Source organism: Mus caroli, chromosome 8 (genome assembly GCF_900094665.2).
Source record: "Mus caroli chromosome 8, CAROLI_EIJ_v1.1, whole genome shotgun sequence".
In the NCBI taxonomy this organism is placed as follows: domain Eukaryota; kingdom Metazoa; phylum Chordata; class Mammalia; order Rodentia; family Muridae; genus Mus; species Mus caroli.
The window spans coordinates 93,027,921-93,040,420 of NC_034577.1; positions in this window are offsets into that span (position 1 = coordinate 93,027,921).

The following is a 12,500-nucleotide window of genomic DNA, read 5'->3' on the forward strand; positions in this document are numbered from 1 at the left end:
GGATGGTTGTGAGCCACCATGTGGTTGCTGGGATTTGAACTCTGGACCTTCGGAAGAGCAGTCGGGTGCTCTTACCCACTGAGCCATCTCACCAGCCCAAGAAGTTATAAATTTTAATGTAACATATTAAATGGGAAAAGTTACTCCAAGGTATTTGAGCCAAGTTAAAAATATTTATAGTCTCATTATAGTGTTAAAAATACTCTTTAAAGTCTACAGATAGACATTCTCTTATTAGGGGATTATATCTTTAAAAGGCATCATAAATTTAAAATAAAATAAGTTGAAAACAGACTTAATCTGTTATGCTGCCAATCACTGTATGTTAGGAATTCACAGTTATGTAACCTCAGGGGTTTGATGTTTCCTTTTGCCTCCCAGCCAGTCCTAACCTCTATCCCACTGCATAGCATAACCTCAAAAATTTTGAGATTTCAGATTTTGTAGTCTAGCTACTGTGTGTTTGATTTTTGCATTGTAATAGAGCTAAAATAGGCATACCAAGAACAGTTATCCATGTGATACATATACTGAGAAGGTGAATAACACTGCCCACCTACCAGGCAAGGCTCTTTTTTTAACCAAATTTCTGTTTTCTGTAGTTTAGGCTACCTTCTTGCCTCTCCCAATGATTTCAGCTTCTATTGAGATATTCATATAGGAATTTTAATGGTTTACATTTTAATTATTCTATGCTGTTACCCGCCATGGTTATTTTTGATGAAGAGTAAAAACTCCAAGGCATGGGAGTTATTTTCTTTATAAAGGAATAACCTCTTCTAGGTATTTAAATGCCAAAGTAAGTCAATCAAACTATAATTGACTCTAATTGGGACTCCCACAAGCTCTTCATATTTTACAGAAAGTGTCTGAAGTTAAAAAGAGGTGAAAAATTCAACTATAACTTTTTTTGTAATATTTCTAAGAAAATAACTCAAAGCTTTAGCCACAATAAACCAGAGATAGCTCTATTTTTTTTTAATTTTTTACCTGATTCATCCCAACATTTTTCTACTGTTCAACTAATTTTCTTGCAACATCATATAAAGTGATAAATGCTATTATGTTTAGTAAAACGATTTCAGGCTGAGCATGTAACTTAGTTCATAAAATGCTTCATTGGAATACATTAAGCTATGGGAACATCTTCCTAACTGAATAACACACTGTGTAAAAGTTACGTCTGGTTCTTCTTCCCAACACCATGTTCCAAGAAATAAGATTCAGACTTCAATATATTTACAGATATCTTGGCAGTATAGACAGACTCTTCTCTGAATAGCTCGTAACCTAAAATAGCCAATTTATTCTAACCTACATTCTGTCACATTGCTGTTTACCTGTGTTCAAGCACCATTCCTCTTGTGGGAGTACAAACTTCTACAAGGAAAATTGTAACTGGTACAATCTTTGACAAAAGAGATAAAACAATCCAGTGGGAGTAAAAATACAGCATTTTTGACAAATGGTGCTTATGCAGCTGGTGGCCGGCATGTAGAAGAATAAAAATAGATCCATTCTTATCTCCTTGTACATAGATCAAGTCCAAGTGGATAAAGAACCTCCACATAAAACCAGATACTCTGGTACTAATAGAAAAGGAAGTGGTGAAGAGCTTTGGGCACATGGGCAAAGGGGAAAGATTCCTGATCCGAACACCAATGCCTTATGCTCTAAGATCAGGAATCCACAAATATGATCTCATAAAATTGCAAAGCTTCTGTAAGGCAAAGGACACTGTCAATATGACAAAAGGGCAACCTACAGATTGGGAAAAGATCTTTACCAACCCTATATCCTATAGAGTACTAATATCCAATATACAAAATTTTCAAAAAGTTAGACTCCAAAGGAAAAAAAAAAACCTTTTTAAAATAGGGTACAGAGATGAACAAAGAATTTTCAAGTGAGAAATACCAAATGGCTGGGAAGCACCGAAAGAAATGTTCATCCTTAGTCATAGGGGAAATAAAATTAAAACAACCCTGAGACTCCACCTCACACCAGTCTGAATGATTAAGATAAAGAACTCAGGTGTCAGCAGATGCTGGGGAGGATGTGGAGTAAGAGGAACACTCCTCCATTGCTGGTGGGATTGCAAGCTGGTACAACCACTTTGGAAATCAGTCTGGAGGTTCCTCAGAAAATTGGATATAGTACTACCTGAGGACCCAGCAATATCACTCCTGTTTAAATTTTACGTATTAAAATATTGACAAATAAAGGCCAAGGAAAGAGTCTGTAACTTAGAACTATATAGCTATAAAATGTAAATGAATATTATTTGGATGCATTCCTAGATATAAAAGAGAAAATGGTATTTACAATAAAAAAATAAGAGAGAGAATTCAGTTGCTGAAGCTTATTCATGTATGGAAGCACTTCATGTAGAAATATCACTAATGAAGGGGAAAATCCGTCCTCTAACTTCAAGTAAAAGGTGAAATATTAATATGTCCGTTGACCGGTTATCTAGTAACTCTGGAGGTAGTTTTGTTATGTGTACTTTGAAGGGACTCTGGAATTCAATACTCAGTGCTAAAATATTATTTTTTATTTCATTCAAGATCATGTTCCAGTATTGTGAACACGAACATATCTGGCTATAAAACTGAGGTATGCTGGTCAACAAAGTAAGAAAAAAAAATCAAACCAACAAAGCAAAGCAAAGCAGAAAACAAACAAAACATGATGCAAATATTTTCAGCATTGGGTTAGAAACAAAATGAGTAGAAATTATACAAACTATTTTCAAAACTCTGATATGCTCTGCTCTTAAGTTTATTCAAACATTGTCTAAACCTGAGGTTCATGCTTCTTGGAAAAGAGAACCAAATCACTTCTGAGTGCTCACTCGTAAATATCCCTTTGCATAAGCACATTAATGATCAGATGTTAGGTTACCCTTTTGTGACATTTTCTGAGCTTTAATTTTTATTTAATTGAAAGTATGTTAGAACTGCTGTAACATTTAGAAACATGACTCAGGGAGGGACATACTCTGTCTTCTAAAGTACATATTTATCCACCAGCCTAACATCGTAAGACAACTGTGCTGGCTGTTAAGAAAATTGTATAGATTTGCTGTTAATGAATAAAGTTATACTTTCTATTAATCATTCATTAGCATAGGTAATACTTAAAAAGAGATCAAGTTCATGTAGATTTTCAATTTAAAAGATATACCACAGCATGAAATTTATTCAGTTATATATCTCTATTTCCTCTTAAGTCACGAATATAAGAATTATCATTCGAAAGTCTAAAAGTAATAATTCTTGCAAACCTCAAAAACCTTTTTCCTTTCACACAGACCAATGAATAATCATGGAAATAATGCAGAACTATTTGAAAGTCCTCATATCGTACCTTTATTCTTGAAGGTATGAATACAGTTCTTAACACTTTACTCATAATCAGCCATGTTGTATTGAAATTACATTCAAACGCCCTATTTCCATGTCATTAGGGTGTTTCTGGTGTGTGAAGCTTGGAGAAAAGTTACTGATCATTTTATATCTTTTACCAAGAGTGAGAAAGGGACCAATATGCCCATATCTCACAAGAGGAAAATATCATTACAGGAAGCATCTATTTTGTTTTAGTGAAAGTTTTGTAGTTTCTCTTAGACAAAATTACATACTTATCCTCTCTCTCTCTCTCTCTCTCTCTCTCTCTCTCTCTCTCTCTCTCTCTCTCTCTGTGTGTGTGTGTGTGTGTTATTTTTTTAATCTTTAAAGAATTTTAATGATTGTGTTTTTCATTTTTGTGTATTATATACTAGAACATTTGGTTTTCTAAAGGTCCAACAAGGATATGCAAATATGAGTACCTCTCTATCTTAATAGTAGAGAAACCATCTAGTATAATAGTGCATAGACTGTGAGGAATAAGACATTTCTTTGCAATTCCTTTGCTCTTTGGCTGAGTTGTTAAAAACAACAACTCAAAAGAAAAAAAAACAAAAAGAAAGAAGAGAAGAGAAGAGAAGAGAAGAGAAGAGAAGAGAAGAGAAGAGAAAAGAAGAAAGCTAAACAATGGTGCTTCATTGGTACAAACACAAGGCTACATCTTCAGCTTAAATAAAATCACATGAGCACTTGAGGAAAGTGAACATTAGAGATGAACAATTCAAGACTGAAGCTCAAAAGAAGCAAGCAACTTCTCGGGCCCAAGTACTTCTGAATATGAAACCAAGTCACAGGTATTTTGTTCAATTGTGCAATTTATGTTGCTGGACAGTGGTAGGACATATCTTCAATTCCATTACTTTGGAGGTAGAGGCAAGTAGATCTCCCAGTTCGAGGCTAGCCAAGACTACAAAGTCAGTTCCAGGACAGACAGGGCTCCACATGTCTCAAACCATGTCTCAAACAACAAATAAGCATACAAAGAACAGCAACAAACCGACCCAACATTCATAACACACACACACACACACACACACTGATTTATTATGTTGATTTCTTATTTGCAGTTTGAGTGGTAATAGACAGTGGTAAATATTTAGACAGTCTGATACAGCCTTCATAAGCACTCTTAGTAGAATCATAGAGAGAAGAACAAATAGCCCACACATTTTCTGTGTTCCAGTGACCAATGATTTTATCATTTTGAATCTAATGTTGGGTTTATGACCTACTACATCTTTTACCTTCATGTTGGTTTTACTTGATTGGATTTATCAAGCAAGCACATGAGCACACACATATGTGGATATGTGTGTGTCAATATACATGTGATGTATATGTGTGCATATGTGTGTGTCTGTGTTCATGTACATGTGGTATATATGTGTATATGTGTGTATATGTTTATATGTTTTATGTACTTATTACATATGTATGTTTGCACAAATGTATACAGGTATATATAGGTAAATATTATATGTGTATATGTATGTTTAGGTGAAATATATATGTGAGATTTGATGAACTAACTACATGGTTTTTGAGTTAAATTTTTGCAATAAATGGAAAGCTGTAGGTGATTCTAGCTGAGTGCACAAATGTAATGCACAAAATAAGTCATATTGTCCTAAAGTTGAGCATTGCCAATGAGTCACTCTAATATCACGCCTGATTATTATTCCCTAAGTTCCACATCACAGCTCAGAACTTCTTTGATTCCATCTGTTCTTATTCTCAAATAGTTTGATGTAGTTGTCAAAGGTTTCACAAGGAAGAGGGTGAAGTAGCCTGGTCAGGTTGTGACTAAAACTTTTCTCATCCATGTGAATTCTTTTATTAAAAAAGGTCTTCCAAGCTTGGACCCAAGAGCCAGGCTTAATTAAGGCGATTTGCTTTTAGGTTAGAATATGAATTGCCTCCTCTCACTCCAAGGCCTTGCCTACCACGGACAGGAAATAGAAAGTCTAGGCAGTCATTTTTTTTCTACAGAATTTGCCTCTTTTTCCTCAAATGAATTGCTTTAATTAAAATAACTTAGTGACCCTTTTCTTGCTCTCTTAGCTATAGGATAATTTTTTTTAAAACAAGGCTCATATTTGCCCTTGGATAGTTAGAAACTGCCCTGATTTTTTTTCTCTGCAAAATATATATTTTACAGACTCTTTTTTTTTTTCATCATGACTAGGCACTTCAGAAGATATCAGTAATTTATATATGTCAACACAACAAACTTAACACATTTAAAACACCAATGTTTTCCTGCGTTTGAATGTTTTGTACATAGCATATTATTAATGATTTAGTAGAATTCAATGAAATGAAAACTATCAGTTATAACCTATATCACTTGAGAATTTCAGATGATTCAAAGTTACTTGCAATGCAGTGAAACTATTTAAGAACATATTTTAAATTAAATGTACTTTTATATAATAGATGTGGCTGCTCAAAATAATAAAGAAGATGAGTATGTTTTGTAAAAACTCATTATGTATTCATTCAATCAAAAATATTTATTGAACCATATAGTATTCAAGGAATCACTTTGGTGTGCCTTAGAGCCGTGACTAGGACTAACATATTTTCCTTCTTAAATAATAATATTCCTCATGAGAGAAATTATGCCCTAAGTTGCATATATATCAAAATATTTAAAATTATCATAAGTCATGTGTAAGGAAATAAATAGTTTTATATCCACAAAATTCAAACTGAAATAGAAATGGAGTGATTTTCTTAGCAGAAATAACAGCAGCATCAACAACAGCAGATAATGCCTCATAGGGAAATCACCATTTAATGTGAACAATTAGCTGTGTGGGGGTATGCAGGAAGGAGAAATTATTCCAGACAATCAAAATGGCAGGTGCATACTTCATGAAAGATCCTCAAGATGGATATTGAAGAAAAAAAGAAGAAATAAAAGAAGGAAAAAGAAGTAGATACTGAGGTACTATAATATGGACCAAAGCATGCATGTTTCTGTGTATATTAATTACCATTCTCATTGTTACAAAATAAATGGCATAAACAACTTATTGGGGGAAAATATTCTGGCTTATCATTCCAGAGCTGTCAGTCCAGATTTGCAAGTGTGTGTGGTGGGGCAAATTGTTCATAACTTAGCAACCAGGGAGTAGAGTGAGGATAGTGAAAAAAAAGGCAAGACAAAATACACCTTCTTTCCTCTTACTTGGCATCCTCCAAACAAGCCCTACCGCTCATCTTTTACCACTTTCCATTAATGCCATTGTCATTTGAATCCATCGAGGCTTAACTGAGTCATTGTATTAGTTGCCTCCTGATGAAGTCATTACTGGAAATTCCAACACATTCATGGATGCTCTAATACTTTCCTACATGTTTCTTAGTAAAGTCAAAGTGGCATTCAAGACAAACTATGGTAATTTTGTCCTCTGTCATCTTGACTTGACAACAACGTCCTTAAGTGAGTGCACTGAAGTCATGTGAAAGACTCCATTTAGTTCTAACCCAAATGGTCAATATTAACCTTTTTTGGTTTTATTTAGGTGCTTCCATTATTTTTGTCCATTATTTTTGTCCAATATCAAATTTAAAAGGAGAATGCAAAGTGAATTTACTGGACATAAGGTTTCGGCCACATTCCATGTGAGGGTAATATGACTTTATAATATTTAACAACTAGCTGAGTTGTATCTAGAGAGATCAAAGCATGTGGTCACTCCACTAAAAATACAACTTGTAGGGTGTAAAACTTGAAGAGGATTAAATGTTCTGATTAAAACATGTGATGCTTAGAATCACTGTAAGAAATCAGGAATAGATGCCAGGTAGACAGTTTCATACTTACAAACATACTCAAATCTACTCAAACCAGGATGCAGAAGGTGACATCAGGCCTTCATGGTGTATATAAAATTTGAGAATCCACACTTTATAGTATGCATAGCAAAGAAGATTGAGAGCTGCAGGAAGAGCATGGATGGATATTCATGTTGAAATAAATATTGTAGAAATCAATGACAAGACATTTTAATAAAGTATAGCTCAAGTAACTAGAATGATGTTGGGTTAGGAATGCCTGTGGCACAGTGTACATTATATCCATGTTACATTTCAGGAAGAATAAGTAGTCCTGAAAGTTACAGAAGGAGAGAAGAAAGATTTCTGATTAGATCAGAACCAACATCAACCCTCATAAGTCCTCTCATTCTGACTATCCAGATAGAAACACCAGAGACTGATTTCTCCACGGCGAACAAATGAGGGCAACTATGTCTGAATTGATGGTGCCTTAGCAGTTCACATGTTCTGTATTGCCTCCTTCTCTTGAATTTCTTAAGACATTCTTGAAGGTGTTCTCTGTACTTAATGTGGCCTTTGTGCATTAAGAAACTTTTGGAACACAGAAGTACAGTTCTCTAGATATCAAAATAATGGGAAAGTTAAAAATCTTAGCCAAAGAGTATTCTGCAAAGAAGTATCCTTTCCAGAAGATGACTGTGAAACAACAGTACTCAGAAAAGCCACCCTTCTCCATTGTCCTGTCCCCTAGCATGCTCTAGGCTCCTTCCTACAATGTACATGCCTTTCTTTGGTTTTATTGCCTCTTGCCTTCCTTGCTCACTGCCAAATTCAAGAAAATCAGAACCTTGAACTGTTACTCATTCTCTATTGACAGTCTCTGGATGAAAGTCAATTCAGACTGCTTAATCAATGCAAACCTATTGAAGGAGTGATTGAATGGATTGTTGCTGTAAACAAACTTCAGAAGTGGCCCAAGAGTGGTGATTTGTACACAGCCCTTGGGTCTTTAGTGCTGTATAATTACAAGAAGTACACTTTGTCTTCATAACATCTTTGTGTAACAGTGTAAATCTGGGGAAAAAAATAGGTGTAAGTTTAGAATGCAGAGTCAATATTTTTAAGGATTCATCCAAAGAAAATATATAGTTGATACCTAGGATTTTAGTCTTTCAGGTAACATAGGAGGAACTGATGGTGAAGGTAGCCACTACCTGTCAGAGAAAGTCAGTAATTAGTACATGCATTGTTTTTATAATCTGTTTTTAATAATAAATTTCCAGTGGACTTACAGAAACTCTATACTTCAACATTTCTCATGCTCTGTTTTCTGTCTCTACCTTCCCACTAAAACTGAGAAGAAATAGTCAAGTATCAGAATAATCTGTGTGCATTATTCTAAAGTTACAATAGGAGAGGTTAAAGAGAAGATAATCAGTAGCATGAATAAAAACACCAGAATGATATTTTCTAATATATAATTGTTCCTCTAAAATAGCAAAAGTAGGTTTTACAATATATCAACATTAGGTGTTTTCTATGAAATTTATGACTGTATTTGACCTTAGCTCCATAGTAACTATGTTGGGAGATCAAGGTCCTCTGAACTACAAGGAATAATTTCCATTGCATTTGTGAAGCTAAAACTCTCTAAATTAAAATATAGTACATGAGTCAAAACCTTTTGTTATATTTACCAGAATTTCTTGAAAAATAAAGAAGTTAGACTCATATAATTCACATTCAGAGATGTGTCATTTGCATATATACAAGAAAATCTCTTCTACATGTGATATGAGTATATTCATTGACATAAAACATATAATATAAATGTGATATTATATTTATATATATAATTAAGTAGTGACTTATGCTGTTTATGAAACTAGCTTTTGTGATTCCTATAAAATATATATCTCATCTAACTTAGCACCATCATCATTTGATTGAGATTTGTGGTGAAAGACTCTACTCTACCATGATCCCTGACTTCTACCCACAAAACAGGATGCTACAGCCACAATAACAACCAATATCTATGGACAATATCAAATGTTCTCAGAGAGGAGTATGGGGTAGTTATTCCACATTGAGACACAACAGAATAATACTTTCCAAGTAATTCTAAGTAAAATACTCTGATCCCTGTCAAAACAAATTAGAACAGTAGTTCTCAACCTGTAGTTCATGTACCACTTGGAAGACATCTTTAGATATTTACACTACAATTCATAACAGTAGCAAAATTATGTAGTAGAAATAGAATAATTTTTAATTGGGTTTATCACAACATGAGGAATTATTTTTAAAAGTCACAGTATTAGGAAGGTTGAGCACTACTAAATTAAAAATTGTTGGTACTGCAAACATTTGTGTGAATGAAAATATTTTAAATTCCTCTCAAATTAATTAATCTATATTTGTTTCTATTGGTGATGTAGCTTTAGTATAGATATTTAACATACTTGAAGCTGTGTTGAGTTCAACCCAAAACACTAACACAAATAAATAAATAAGTAAATAAATTAGTAAATAAATAAATAAATAAGTGGGTAAATAAATTATATAGATTTTTGTTTGGTTGTTAGGTTTTTTTCATGTACCCTTGATGCAGTTGAGTAAATTGTAGCTTAATTTGTAAATATACCATGATATTCACCGTGAGATGATGAAAAAAAAATAACTTCAATCCATAGGTAGAACAGCTCTGAGTTTACACCTTGTAATTTGTCAGGAACAAATATAATAACATATTTATACTAGAAAGCATTATTTTATTGTATTTTCCATTGATAATATCATATTCCATAAAATTAAAGAATAAAGGCTACTTATTTCTGTAGTTTTGGATAATTGTCAGTGCCTATTATAGAGTCATTGGGTACTTACATTCCTCTCCTTTCTTTCCCCTTTTGTTCTTCCTGACTGAACAGTTTTAACTCAAAAATCAATAGAAAAATAGAAAGGAAATATCTTTCTCTTTTCTAATGAAAATACTTTAATGGGAAGTGGTACAGTGGCAAGGCTTCAGAAGACACAAACATTATGTATGGATTTCTGTTAGTATTTTACACAGGATAAGTGGTTTTTTTTGTTTGTTTTGACAATAGTGAATTTCCATTCTTCTTCTTTTCTTATGAGTTGCCATCTCACATAGTCTAGCCATGGCATATGGTCTAGTCTTGATTGTTTGTGAATGGATTAGCAGCCTTGCCGATTACCCATGTGCACTTGGAGATGACTCACAATGTAGCTGAACAGCTGGTCACACATCTGTCTTCTCCCAATCATCATGGGATCCCCACGGAGACTTTTCCCCTCTATGAGCTCATACAACTGTTCATTTCCATTCTATTCCAAAATAGCTTTGCCTGATCTGGCCTCCAGCCTTGTGGAGTGTGGAGAAGTAAGGAAATCATCAGATATGTTTTAAATTTCCTGTAGACATTTTACTTATTCTCTTTACAAAAGTAGATTGTGTGTGTGAGTGTGTGTGTGTGTATGTGTGTGTATGTGTGTGTGTGTGTGTGTACTGAATCTCCATCCCAGGACACATAATGTTAAGTTCAAGAATATTATGAAGTTACATGACTAAAGAGAAAAGTGGAGAAAGTTATAAGATCTTCAGCAAAGTATCCAAAAGAAACATAGAATTTACACAGTTTAGTATGGTAATATAAAAACACACTCATAAACTTTTGATGCTCCTGCCTTTCAAAGTTTGGAATGATGGTCCTTTTGATTCTGTTTGGCTTGAGTTAATAACCAGGCAGCTTACTATGGTAGAAATGATGTGAGGTCTATATGTTATGCAGCTTCGGCACTTTGTGGACAAGATAGTCCTTAACAAAGGGAGGCATCATGGACTCAGTGTGCTTCAAGACCATAAAACATAGGGATCCCCGATAAGTGCATGCTGAGATACACCTTGAGAAATCTGAATCAATGTATAAAGACAGAGGTAAACAACCAGCCAGGCTCCAGTCAGGCCAATTTCTCCATCCTTGGCCCCATCAGCCAGGGTCTTGAAATACTTGCCAAAACTCTGCTCCATTTCAGAACTTAAGAATGAATCTGCTAAAGACCACATAAATCTTAAAACATTAAAGTTACTGATCTAGTGTGCAAAAATTAATGCATTCTTTAATATTTCAATTTACACTCTCCCCGTTGTTTTGCCAACTTGGCATACCTCTGAGAGAAACAACTACAGTGAAAATTTCCTATATAATATTTGGCCTGTGTACATATTTAGGAGAAATTTTCATGAATATTGATTGTCACAGAAGGATATAGCCCATACCAGGCAGCACTATCCTAATGTAGGCGGTCCTGAACTATATAAGTATCCTACACAAACTTTAGAGTGAACAAGCCAGAGAGTGAAATATTTAGCAGAGTTCCGCCACAGTTCCTACCTCTAGATTCCTATTTTGAGCCCTGATCAGACTTCCAACAATGATGGATAGTGACCTGCAAGTATAAACAAATGAACCCTTTTCTCCTGAAGCTGCACTTATTCAGAGAGATGTAAACAGCAAAGAATCAAAGGAAATCAGATATCTTGTCATCACCATCATTAAATAATCAGACAGTTTACTGGTGAAAACTTCGTGCAGAGGCCCATTAGCATATATATAGCTCTGTTATAGTTAATATCAAGAGGAACACACACACACACACACACACACACACACGCGCACACTTATCACTGACAGTTTTCTATAGTGGCCTGATTTATAAGGCATGTTTACCCTGCACTCCTAGAATATACAAGTTCAGGTGAACAAACATATTATGGATTTAAAAAATACAGTAACAAATATGTCTAATATTCAGGTCATGAAATATAAGGTAAAGTTTTGAGCCAGAAAATCTCTCTTACTAGAGATTTGATTGTTGAAGAAGAGGCAGAGATGGTCTTGAGATTGTTTCTAGTCACTGAGTTATATATCATTTCAGGACTCATCATGATGATAAAATCTGAAGCGTGTCTATGCACAGAAGCCATTATGTAAACTGAGAAAACTTCACGGTTCTATGTACTCACAATAGTTAGGTTCTCAAAAGTCTAATGAATTAAAAAGCAAGCTCATAACAAAAACAAAAGCCTAAAACTTTCATCAGATGACATTTGGACCCTAGGTTCTAACAATTTGATTGTCGCTGTGCCTCAGGGTGGTGACAAAAAAAAAAAATCTAGCTTATTGTCATCTTGTGCCATCTGTGGTCTCATTAGTGCCTAGCAGCAAGAGTTGGTTTTATTTGATAAATAATAAATTCAATGAGTCTCTGAAACTTTAA